General features: G+C 38.7%; 1 long non-coding RNA gene across 3 annotated transcripts; it reads right to left on the bottom strand.

Moving 5' to 3' along the window:
• Positions 1-5,530: 5,530 nt before the first annotated feature.
• On the bottom strand, positions 5,531-6,335 carry LOC129409797 (uncharacterized). Of its 3 annotated transcripts, none has more exons than XR_008632580.1 (2): positions 6,236-6,335; positions 5,531-5,783 (listed from the first exon to the last, which is right to left on the bottom strand). It is a non-coding gene; the product is annotated as an uncharacterized LOC129409797 (long non-coding RNA). The 3 variants fall into 3 exon arrangements; XR_008632578.1 differs by having other exon boundaries at positions 5,531-5,839; positions 6,236-6,296; XR_008632579.1 differs by having other exon boundaries at positions 5,531-5,839; positions 6,224-6,288.
• Between the last annotated feature and the right edge of the window lie 4,243 nt (positions 6,336-10,578).

The following is a 10,578-nucleotide window of genomic DNA, read 5'->3' on the forward strand; positions in this document are numbered from 1 at the left end:
TGCTGATGATGCCGTAATTTTTACAAAAGCAAAATCTGTCATAGAAGCTTCAGAGAAGTTAACATCAGCAATCACCTGTTTAGACAAGTGGCCGACCAAGTCAAGTCTCTTACTGAATATTAAAAAAAACTGTTTGCATGCTTTTTTCAAAACGTCCATCAAAGTCTTGTTTAAATGTGTTGCTGAGGGGTGAGGGACTCCAGTTTGTAGATGAATTTAAGTATCTTGGTGTTACCTTGGACTCCACTTTAACTTTTAAAAAACATGTAAAAAACATATCAAAAATTGTTAATTTTAATATTCATAATTTTAGGCAAATTAGATCATCATTGCCAGAAAATGCAGCTAAAATGTTTCTCCACAGCATGATTTTCTCTCATATTGAATACAGCATTACTAACTGGTCACTGACAAACATGACAACCTTAAAAATAATAGAATCACTTTTTTAAAAAGCGTTAAAGATATTTGATAGTAAATCTTTATCGTTTCATCATTGTCTCATACTACAGAAGTATAATATCTTAAGTTTTGGAAATTTTCAAAAATGTAAACTCTCCTGCTCAGTCTACAAAGTGTTAAATGGACTCGCTCCAGCAGCTCTGGGTGAGTTCATTAAGCCCAAGTCCAGCTCTAGTGGTCGGGGAACAAGAGCCTCGACCAGAGACGACTGTGCAAAACTCTATAGAAGAACAACTTTCAGTCAACAGGTGTGATCAGTCAAGGAACAGAAATCTGGAACAACATCCAGCTGCTAGAAGAGTCTCCACCACATTCACTTCATTTAAAACTAATCTGAAACGACGGCTTAAGAGAAACCAGATCTGTAACCACTAATGTTCTGCTCCTGTGTAAATGTCAGTGTTGTGTGTCATGCTTGTGTGTTTGTCTATTGTGACACGTTTTATGTTCTTATGTTTTATGTCTCTGTCTCTCTGACCTGCCAGGGACGACAGATGAAAAGTACCTTCGGGCTAATTCTGGGGTATTTACAAGTATATGTTCATGAATATGCATTGTCCCTTTTAAATAAAAAAAATAAAAATGAAAAAAATAAAAGAAATAGTGCAGAAAATACGGTAATTATTTAAATATAAATATAAATACTTGGCCTTGGCTTTGGCACATGTGCTAAAAACCGTACAACGTTTTAAAACTTTTTTAACAGACGTGCGTATTTACAGGGAAAAGGCAGAGGAAACGAAGAGTTATTTGAGGACCAAACAGGACTATAACAGGCCTAAAAACAGGTTTAAAACAGGCCTAAAACAGGACTAAAACAGGCCTAAAACAGGTCTAAAACAGGACTAAACCAGGACTAAAACAAGTCTAAAAACAGGTTTAAAACAGGACTAAAACAGGACTAAAACAGGCCTAAAACAGGTCTAAAACAGGACTAAACAGGACTAAACACTAAAACAGGTCTAAAACAGGTCTAAAACAGGTCTAAACAGGACTAAAAACAGGACTAAACCAGGACTAAAACCAGGACTAAAACAGGTCTAAAACAGGTCTAAAACAGGTCTAAAACAGGACTAAAAAAGATCCAAACCAGGACTAAAACAGGCCTAAAACAGGTTTAAAACAGGACTAAACAGGACTAAAACAGGACTAAACAGGACTAAAACCAGGACTAAAACAGGTCTAAACCAGGACTAAAACAGGACTAAAACAGGACTAAAACAGGATTAAAACAGGACTAAAACAGGTCTAAACCAGGACTAAAACAGGACTAAAACAGGACTAAAACAGGACTAAAACAGGACTAAAACAGGACTAAAACAGGTCTAAACCAGGACTAAAACAGGACTAAAGCAGCAGAGTGTCGGGACGTGCCTGGGGCGCACCCGTGTAGACTGTCGAGTGATCAGGACTGAGGCTGGGACCAGACCAGGAACAGGACGATTTTTATTTTGTCACAGTTTCCTCGTCAAACACAGATGTACATCACATTTCCCACCGTACACGTGTTTGAAATTATTATAAATATATGTCAAAAATAAATGAGTGAATCCTCTAAATGCTCTGAATCAGTAAAATATAGAATATTAGTGATTTTGTGAGTGAAAATTGAAGAGACAGGACAGTTACACCAAATAAACCACTGCACCTTTCATTTATATAGAGTCATGTAAAGATCCAAATTCCACCATTATGCAACAATTATAATAATAATTGAAAACATATTTTTTAAGGTGACATCTTAGTTATAAAATACTGAAAATTGTGTGTTGTTAAATTAGCATGAATTATGCAGATTGCATCATAAAATACATTATAGTGATGATGAGGAACAGAATCACAAAGACCTGCTGTATCAAATTTGATACAAACAATTTTAACATGATTTTTCTACAAAATTATGTAAAAATATGAAGATTCATAGATTAATCTAAGAAAGTAAATGTTCATATTGGAGAATCAATAACAAGATTTATGCAATTTTTACACTAACCTTTTCAAAATTGAAAAGTTGTTTCTCCAAAAAAGAGAAGAGAAAGTCACGCCCACCAATGCGACCATTTGGAAAATGTCTCCTTCTGTAACACTTTATTTTGTAATTGTTTTTTTACGTGTTTTGTGGATGAATGAAATGTGAAATGTGGAACCTGCCTCTCAAATCTGCAAAGCAAATTTACCTACGGTTACGAATAAAGCGACCTAACCTAACCTTTACTGAAAACCATGGACAGACCACTAGGGGGCAGCAGACGAGTATTTAATTGTAAACAACAGGTTTTTCAGGAGAAATATTGATTATGTGTTTGGGCAGAGGTCTCAGAATGTTGCGTATCAAATAAGATACAAAGGGTTTTATAGGGTTTTAATCTGGTGTTGAGCTCAAAATGTTCCCAAGACTTGTGACATAAAAAGTGTGACTCTTTTCACTTTGCGCAGACGTAATCTCGTCATGAAGTTAGATTTTATCACTTTTCTTTGGCGTTCAGGTGCGATCCCTGATTCAGAACAAGTCTTTTCTAAGTTTTGTAAAGTTAAATGACGACACACAAAAGCAGAGTTAATCTTTAAAGACATATTTTATTTATATTTACACGATTATGTACATTTTTGCAAGTTTCAAGAAAGTTTTTCAGTCCAAGTCCGTGTCTGAGGACCGAGAAATCAATTAATAAAAGTCTACAATCTAAGAAATAAAACGATCAATAAAAGTTCAACAATAAAGAAATAAATCAAGCAATAAAAGTCTAAAATACAAGAAATAAATCAATAAAAGTCAACAAACAAGACATAAATCAATCAATAAATGTACAAAATTCAAGAAATCAATCAATCAATTCATAAAAGTTCATCAATCAAGAAATAAATCAATCAATAAAAGTCTAAAATACAAGAAATCAAGCAATAAAAGTCAACAAACCAAGAAAACAATCAATTAATAAATGTACAAAATTCAATAAATCAATAAAAGTCAACAATACAAGAAATAAATCAATCAATAAATGTACAGATTCCAAGAAATAAATCAATCAATAAATGTACAGATTCCAAGAAATAAATAAATCAATAAATGTACAGATTCCAATAAATCAATCAATCAATCAATAAATGTACAGATTCCAAGAAATAAATCAATCAATCAATAAATGTACAGATTCCAAGAAATCAATCAATCAATAAATGTACAGATTCCAATCAATCAATCAATAAATATACAGATTCCAATCAATCAATCAATAAATGTACAGATTCCAAGAAATAAATCAATCAATAAATTACAATCAAGAATAAATAAATCAATAAAAATAAGATTCCATAAATCAATCAATCAATCAATAAATGTACAATTCCAAGAAATAAATCAATCAATAAATGTACCAAGAAATAAATCAATCAATAAATCAATCAAGAAATAAATCAATCAATAAATGTACAGATTCCAAGAAATCAATCAATCAAAAATAAAATCAATCAAGAAATAAATCATTAAATGTACAGATTCCAATAAATTAAATCAAAATGTACAGATTCCAATAAATAATAAATCAATAAATGTACAGATTCCAGAAATAAATCAATCAATAAATGTACAGATTCCAAGAAATAAATAAATCAATCAATAAATGTACAGATTCCAAGAAATAAATAAAATCAATAAAATTCAAGAAATAAAATAAATAAATCAAGAAATCAATAAATCAATAAATGTAAATCAAGAAATCAATCAATCAATCATAAAATCATCAATCAAGAAATAAATCAATCAATAAAAGTCTAAAATACAAGAAATCAAGCAATAAAAGTCAACAAACCAAGAAATACAATAAATCAATATATTTACAGATTCCAAGAAATAAATCAATCAATAAATGTATAAAATCCAATCAATCAATCCATCAATAAAAGTCCTGGGTCTTGAGTCTGAGTGGTGCTGCAGCTGAAACCACGAGGTTCATCCTTTTGTCCGGATCTTTTTCCAGACAAACCTGGACGAACTCTTTTCCCTCTGGGGTTGAATCGCTCGTGTTCATGGAACTTCTCCTCCGATCCTCGCGCACGTCTCCAACTCACTCCCGTCTCCATGAGGAGTTCGTACGCGATGAGCTGCCGCACAGAGGTCGGACCAACTCTGTACTTGTGAGTCATGAGGAACTCCGGGGGCAGAACTTGGGAGTCCCGGCGTAGGAGGTGTACGGCTGGACCCTGATCCTACAGCTGCTCCCGAAGTCGATGAGGCGGACGCTGATGCCCCCTCTGTCTCCTGGATCAGGACGTTTTCCATTTTCAGATTTTCTCTATGGAAAACATTTTTTTCTCTCCAGATCTTTTACTGCCAAGACCAGCTGCTTCATAATGTCCCTGACTGTATGTTGAGGCAGAGGGTCATGGACGACGCTGTAGGTCAGCAGGTCCGTACAGGGGGCGGCTCCATGACGATTACGACGTGCGTGTCCGATTGAAACCGGTCCAGGAGGGCGACGGCGGCGCACTGACCGACCCCGTCCGTCGCTCTGTACATCATGTCCATCACCTCCATGGGGATGTGGTCAACCCGCCCACAGCTCGACAGGGGCACAACTCCACCAGGTTCTTGGGGATGGACTTGATGTCCACCTGCAAGACACGTCACAGAAGACTTAGTTCCAGCAGACGTCAATCAAACACTTTGGCCACGTTCAGACTCATTTTTTTGCGAGTCCCGGTCCAGAACCTGGTTTAGTCCTGGTCCAGTACCCAGTTTAGACCTGGTTTAGTCCTGGTTTAATCTTGGTTTAGTCCTGGTCCAGTATCTGGTTTAGTTCTGGTTTAGTCCTGGTTTAAGACATGGTTTTAGTCCTGGTTTAGTCCTGGTTTGGTCCTGGTTTAGACCTGGTTTTAGTCCTGGTTTAATCCTGGTTTGGTCCTGGTTTAGTCTGTTTGTTCCTGGTTTAGTCCTGGTTTTAGTCCTGGTTTAGTCCTGGTCCAGTACCTGGTTTAGTCCTGGTTTAGTCCTGGTCCAGTACCTGGTTTAGTCCTGGTTTAGTCCTGGTTTAGTCCTGGTCCAGTACCTGGTTTAGTCCTGGTTTAGTCCTGGTCCTGGTTTAGTCCTGGTTTAGTCCTGGTTTAGTCCTGGTCCAGTACCTGGTTTAGTCCTGGTTTAGTCCTGGTTTAGTCCTGGTCCAGTACCTGGTTTAGTCCTGGTTTAGTCCTGGTCCAGTACCTGGTTTAGTCCTGGTTTAGTCCTGGTCCAGTACCTGGTTTAGTCCTGGTCCAGTACCTGGTTTAGTCCTGGTTTAGTCCTGGTTTAGTCCTGGTCCAGTACCTGGTTTAGTCCTGGTTTAGTCCTGGTTTAATCTTGGTTTAGTCCTGGTCCAGTACCTGGTTTAGTCCTGGTTTAGTCCTGGTCCAGTATCTGGTTTAATCCTGGTTTTAGACCTGGTTTTAGTCCTGGTTTAGTCCTACTTTAGTCCTAGTTTAGTCCTGGAATGGGTTAGTCCTGGTGTTAGTTCTGGTTTAGACCTGCTTTAGACCTGGTTTTAGTTCTGGTTTTAGACCTGGTTTTAGTCCTGGTTTTAGACCTGGTTTTAGTCCTTGTTTAGTCCTGGCCCACTACCTGGATTAGTCCTGGTTTAGTCCTGGTTTAGTCCTGGTCCAGTACCTGGTCCAGTACCTGTTTTGGTCCTGGTTTAGTCCTGGTCCAGTACCTGGTTTAGTCCTGGTTTAATCCTGGTTTAGTCCTGGTCCAGTACCTGGTCCAGTACTTGGTTTAGTCCTGGTCCAGTACCTGGTCCAGTACCTGGTTTAGTCCTGGTCCAGTACCTGGTTTAGTCCTGGTTTAATCCTGGTTTAGTCCTGGTCCAGTACCTGGTCCAGTACCTGGTTTAGTCCTGGTCCAGTACCTGGTCCAGTACCTGGTTTAGTCCTTGTTTAGTCCTGGTTTAGTCTTATTTGTATATTTAAGAGTATATTTACTCTTTTTTTTGGTCCAATTTAAATGAAAAAAACATTAGTGACTTAACTTTTATCCAATTTATATGAAAATTTAACTCAATAACACTTTTTTTCTGCATGAACCAGGTCTAAAACCAGGACTAAACCCAAGACTAAACCAGGACTAAACCAGGACTAAACCAGGACTAAACCAGGACTAAAACTCTACGGCGCATCACAAACACACACGCTCCCTACGCACGGCTCGTCTGCGACAGCGTGTGCCCTCGTGTACCAGCGTGCATCACAGGGCAGGTTCAACTTCCTAAACATCCTACCTGTCCATCTGCCTCACGTCAGCACGCCGCCCCTCGCCTTTTCACGCTCTCGCTCCTTCCTGCGTACAGCCAACACAAGCCCCTCCCACAGTGCGGCTGATTAGAAGAGCAAGACCAAACGTGAAGCAAAAACCAGTCTAAATTTGTGTTCCAGTGTCGGCACAAAGCAGGTCTACAGCATAGAGCGGATCTACAGAACAGACCTACTGCCACATTTGGCTGAAGTTTGTCTAACAAAAGTGACAAATGCATCTGTGTTTGTCACGATGTGCGTTTGGTTTGGTAAACGTGCAGAGGCTGGTAAATATCACTGCAAAACCAGAAAAGAATGTAACTCCAGTTTGGAACTTTAAAAAACAGGTTTAAAAATCTTCCTTCACTTTTTTCACAGTTTTGTGTAAAGTGCCAGAGGAAGTTCTCTTAAAGGTTGTATGGAGGATTTTTTTTATTTTCAAATTGTCAGTGAAAGATTAAAATACCATTACAGAGACGCAGCAGCTTTGTAATTATGATGACCAAAAAAAAAAAGACCGAAAATCTATCAACTGTGGACGTGTTGAGGCCAGATAAACATCAGCCAATAGAAAACGAGGCTCCCTCATTTTCTATTGGCTGTTAGGTTGTCAATCAAACTCCCTAGTGTAACTGACTCGTCGGAGCGCGGGGATTATGTGGTTTATGCAGCGGTTCTTAGAGGCTTTTTCGAACTGTCGCTTCCTCACATTTTGTACAAAGTTTGTCGCGACGGTGGACGAGAATCCACGACCGGTTCGCCGCAAAAGAAAGTCAGTTTTTGAGGTCGCTGAAAGAAAAAGAGAAGGGGAAAAGGAGCAAAGCCAAACTGAGGTGATTCTTGGAGATCTCGTCCAGCGATGACGCGACCGAAGCAGACGAAGGGTCTAAAAACTGACGCGTCGGTCGCTGAATTACTTCCAGACAGGAAACTTCAACAGTAATTCTGAACGCGCACAAGGACTGTCGCTCTATTTCTCTTCCCTTAAAAAAATCCTCTATACAACCTTTAAAGAAGAGGTTCTCAAACTGTGGGCGAGGGTCCAAAAAAGGGGCACAGAGTGTTTCAGTGCAGTTTGCTTGGCTTTGTAGAGGTCGATCATTTTGACTTGGTCATTTTGTAAGTAGCAAAAAAAGTGAAAAAGTGTGAACACCCCTGATCTAGAACAACCAAATACACAACAAAACCTGCCCATGTTTCTCCGATGCTGCTGAAGTCAGTGACATAGTGTGTCCAGTGTCATGGCGGCGTAGTTACCGTTGCTATAGGGGTCACGTGACGGTGCAAAGCCTCTATAGTCGCCGGGCCGTCGTACAATGTCGTAAAAACTAAATTATAATCATACTGGTTAAAAGAATTTGAGCACCATATTTTCCCAGTTTTGCTGAGTGAGATTTTTTTTTTTTGCGAGGAAGGAATTAATCGCCTGGTCTCAAATAAAGGCCTGGTCTCAAATAAAGGCCTGGTCTGTTCAGTGACTGAAACAACTAAACGCCCCAGTTATTATTTGGTATTTTACGTTATTTGAACGAAACAAAACACAACTCCAGCTCTTTTTGTGATCGAAAAACACCGTAACATAGAACAATTCAGGTAAAATAATAAAATACAAACGCCGCGTCTTCACCAAGCTCCACTTCTGACGCTCTTCGTCCATAAACCGCGTCCTCGTCGGTATTTTCTGGTCTAAAATGCGTGTAATTACGGCAGAGACACGCGAGCCAGCCTCTCCTCTCAGACCTTTCAGGCGTCCAGCTCTTATCTCCGCACACAGAACACTCGCTCTCCTCTTTCTTTTTTTTTTCTTTTTGGTTTGTTTTTGGTGCGTCTGTTGTCGGCGAGTCTCGGAAAAAACATGTTCTTTTTGAAGCCGCATCGCTGTAAAAATCAAAGTGGATTTTTTTTTTTTTTATGTTACAACAGCCGTGTCCGTACAAAAGACTCGACAACCTGCGGAGGAACGCGGGAAATTATACACTGCAGAGTGTGACCGACGAGACGCTTTTAGAACCACGATTTCAGCCGGAGCTTTCCAGAAAACTGATGGAAACTGTTGCTTTTGTCGTAACTGTGCACTGTAAGAGCAGCGTCGGGGAGTAATAGATTACATGTACTGGAGTTATGTAATCAGAGTACAAATGAGGAGTAACTGTATTCAGTTACAGTTACTGTTTCAGTGAGTGGGAATTGGATTACAGTTACTTTGTTGAAATAAATGGATTACACAGAGGTAATTTTCATGTTTTCACATTTTGGGGTAAACCAGGGGACTAAACTAACTAAACCAGGACTAAAACAAGGACTAAACTAGAACTAAACCAGGACTAAAACCAGGACTAAACTAGAACTAAACCAGAAGTAAACTAGGACTAAACCAGGACTAAAACAGGACTAAACTAGAGCTAAACCAGGACTAAAACCAGGACTAAACTAGAACTAAACCAGGACTAAAACCAGGACTAAACTAGGACTAAACTAGAACTAAACCAGGACTAAAACCAGGACTAAACTAGGGCTAAACCAGGACTAAACTAGGACTAAACCAGGACTAAACTAAAACTAAACCAGGACTAAACTAGAACTAAGCTAGAACTAAACTAGGACTAAAACCAAGACTAAACCAGGACTAAACTAGGACTAAACTAGGACTAAACTAAGACTAAAAGGACTAAACCAGGACTAAACAGGACTAAACCAGGACTAAACCAGAACTAAACTAGACTAAAACCAGGACTAAAACCAAAACTAAACTAGAACTAAACTAAACAGGACTAAAACCAGGACTAAACTAGGACTAAAAGGACTAAACTAGGACTAAACTAGAACTAAACAGGACTAAACAACTAGGACTAAACTAGAACTAAACCAGGACTAAAACCAGAACTAAAACCAGGACTAAAACCAGGAACTAAACTAGGACTAAACCAGGACTAAACTAGGACTAAACTAAACTAAACCAGGACTAAACCAGGACTAAACTAGAACTAAGCTAGAACTAAACTAGGACTAAAACCAAGACTAAACCTAGGACTAAAACCAGAACTAAACTAGGACTAAACCAGGACTAAACTAGGACTAAAACCAGGACTAAACCAGGACTAAAACCAGAACTAAACTAGAACTAAACCAGGACTAAAACCAAAACTAAACTAGAACTAAAACTAAACAGGACTAAACCAGAACTAAACAGGACTAAACTAGGACTAAACTAGAACTAAACCAGGACCTAAACCAGAACTAAACTAGGACTAAAACCAGAACTAAGCTAGGACTAAACTAGAACTAAACCAGGACTAACAGTAGGACTAAACTAGAACTAAATTAGGAAAAGACTAAAGGTGAAAGAAAAAAGACGTACGGGGCAGAAAATTAAGAAAGAACTGAGTGAGGCTCCAATTTTTCCCTCAAGTTTTTTTAATTATTTGTTCATGTTGTTGTTGTTGTTACATGTTCTTTTTGAAGCCGCATCGCTGTAAAAATCAAAGTGGATTTTTTTTTTTTTTATGTTACAACAGCCGTGTCCGTACAAAAGACTCGACAACCTGCGGAGGAACGCGGGAAATTATACACTGCAGAGTGTGACCGACGAGACGCTTTTAGAACCACGATTTCAGCCGGAGCTTTCCAGAAAACTGATGGAAACTGTTGCTTTTGTCGTAACTGTGCACTGTAAGAGCAGCGTCGGGGAGTAATAGATTACATGTACTGGAGTTATGTAATCAGAGTACAAATGAGGAGTAACTGTATTCAGTTACAGTTACTGTTTCAGTGAGTGGGAATTGGATTACAGTTACTTTGTTGAAATAAATGGATTACACAGAGGTAATTTTCATGTTTTCACATTTTGGGGTAAACCAG

This window comes from Boleophthalmus pectinirostris, unplaced genomic scaffold (assembly GCF_026225935.1).
Source record: "Boleophthalmus pectinirostris isolate CB_2022bp ecotype Guang Dong unplaced genomic scaffold, ASM2622593v1 HiC_scaffold_20, whole genome shotgun sequence".
In the NCBI taxonomy this organism is placed as follows: Eukaryota; Metazoa; Chordata; class Actinopteri; order Gobiiformes; family Gobiidae; genus Boleophthalmus; species Boleophthalmus pectinirostris.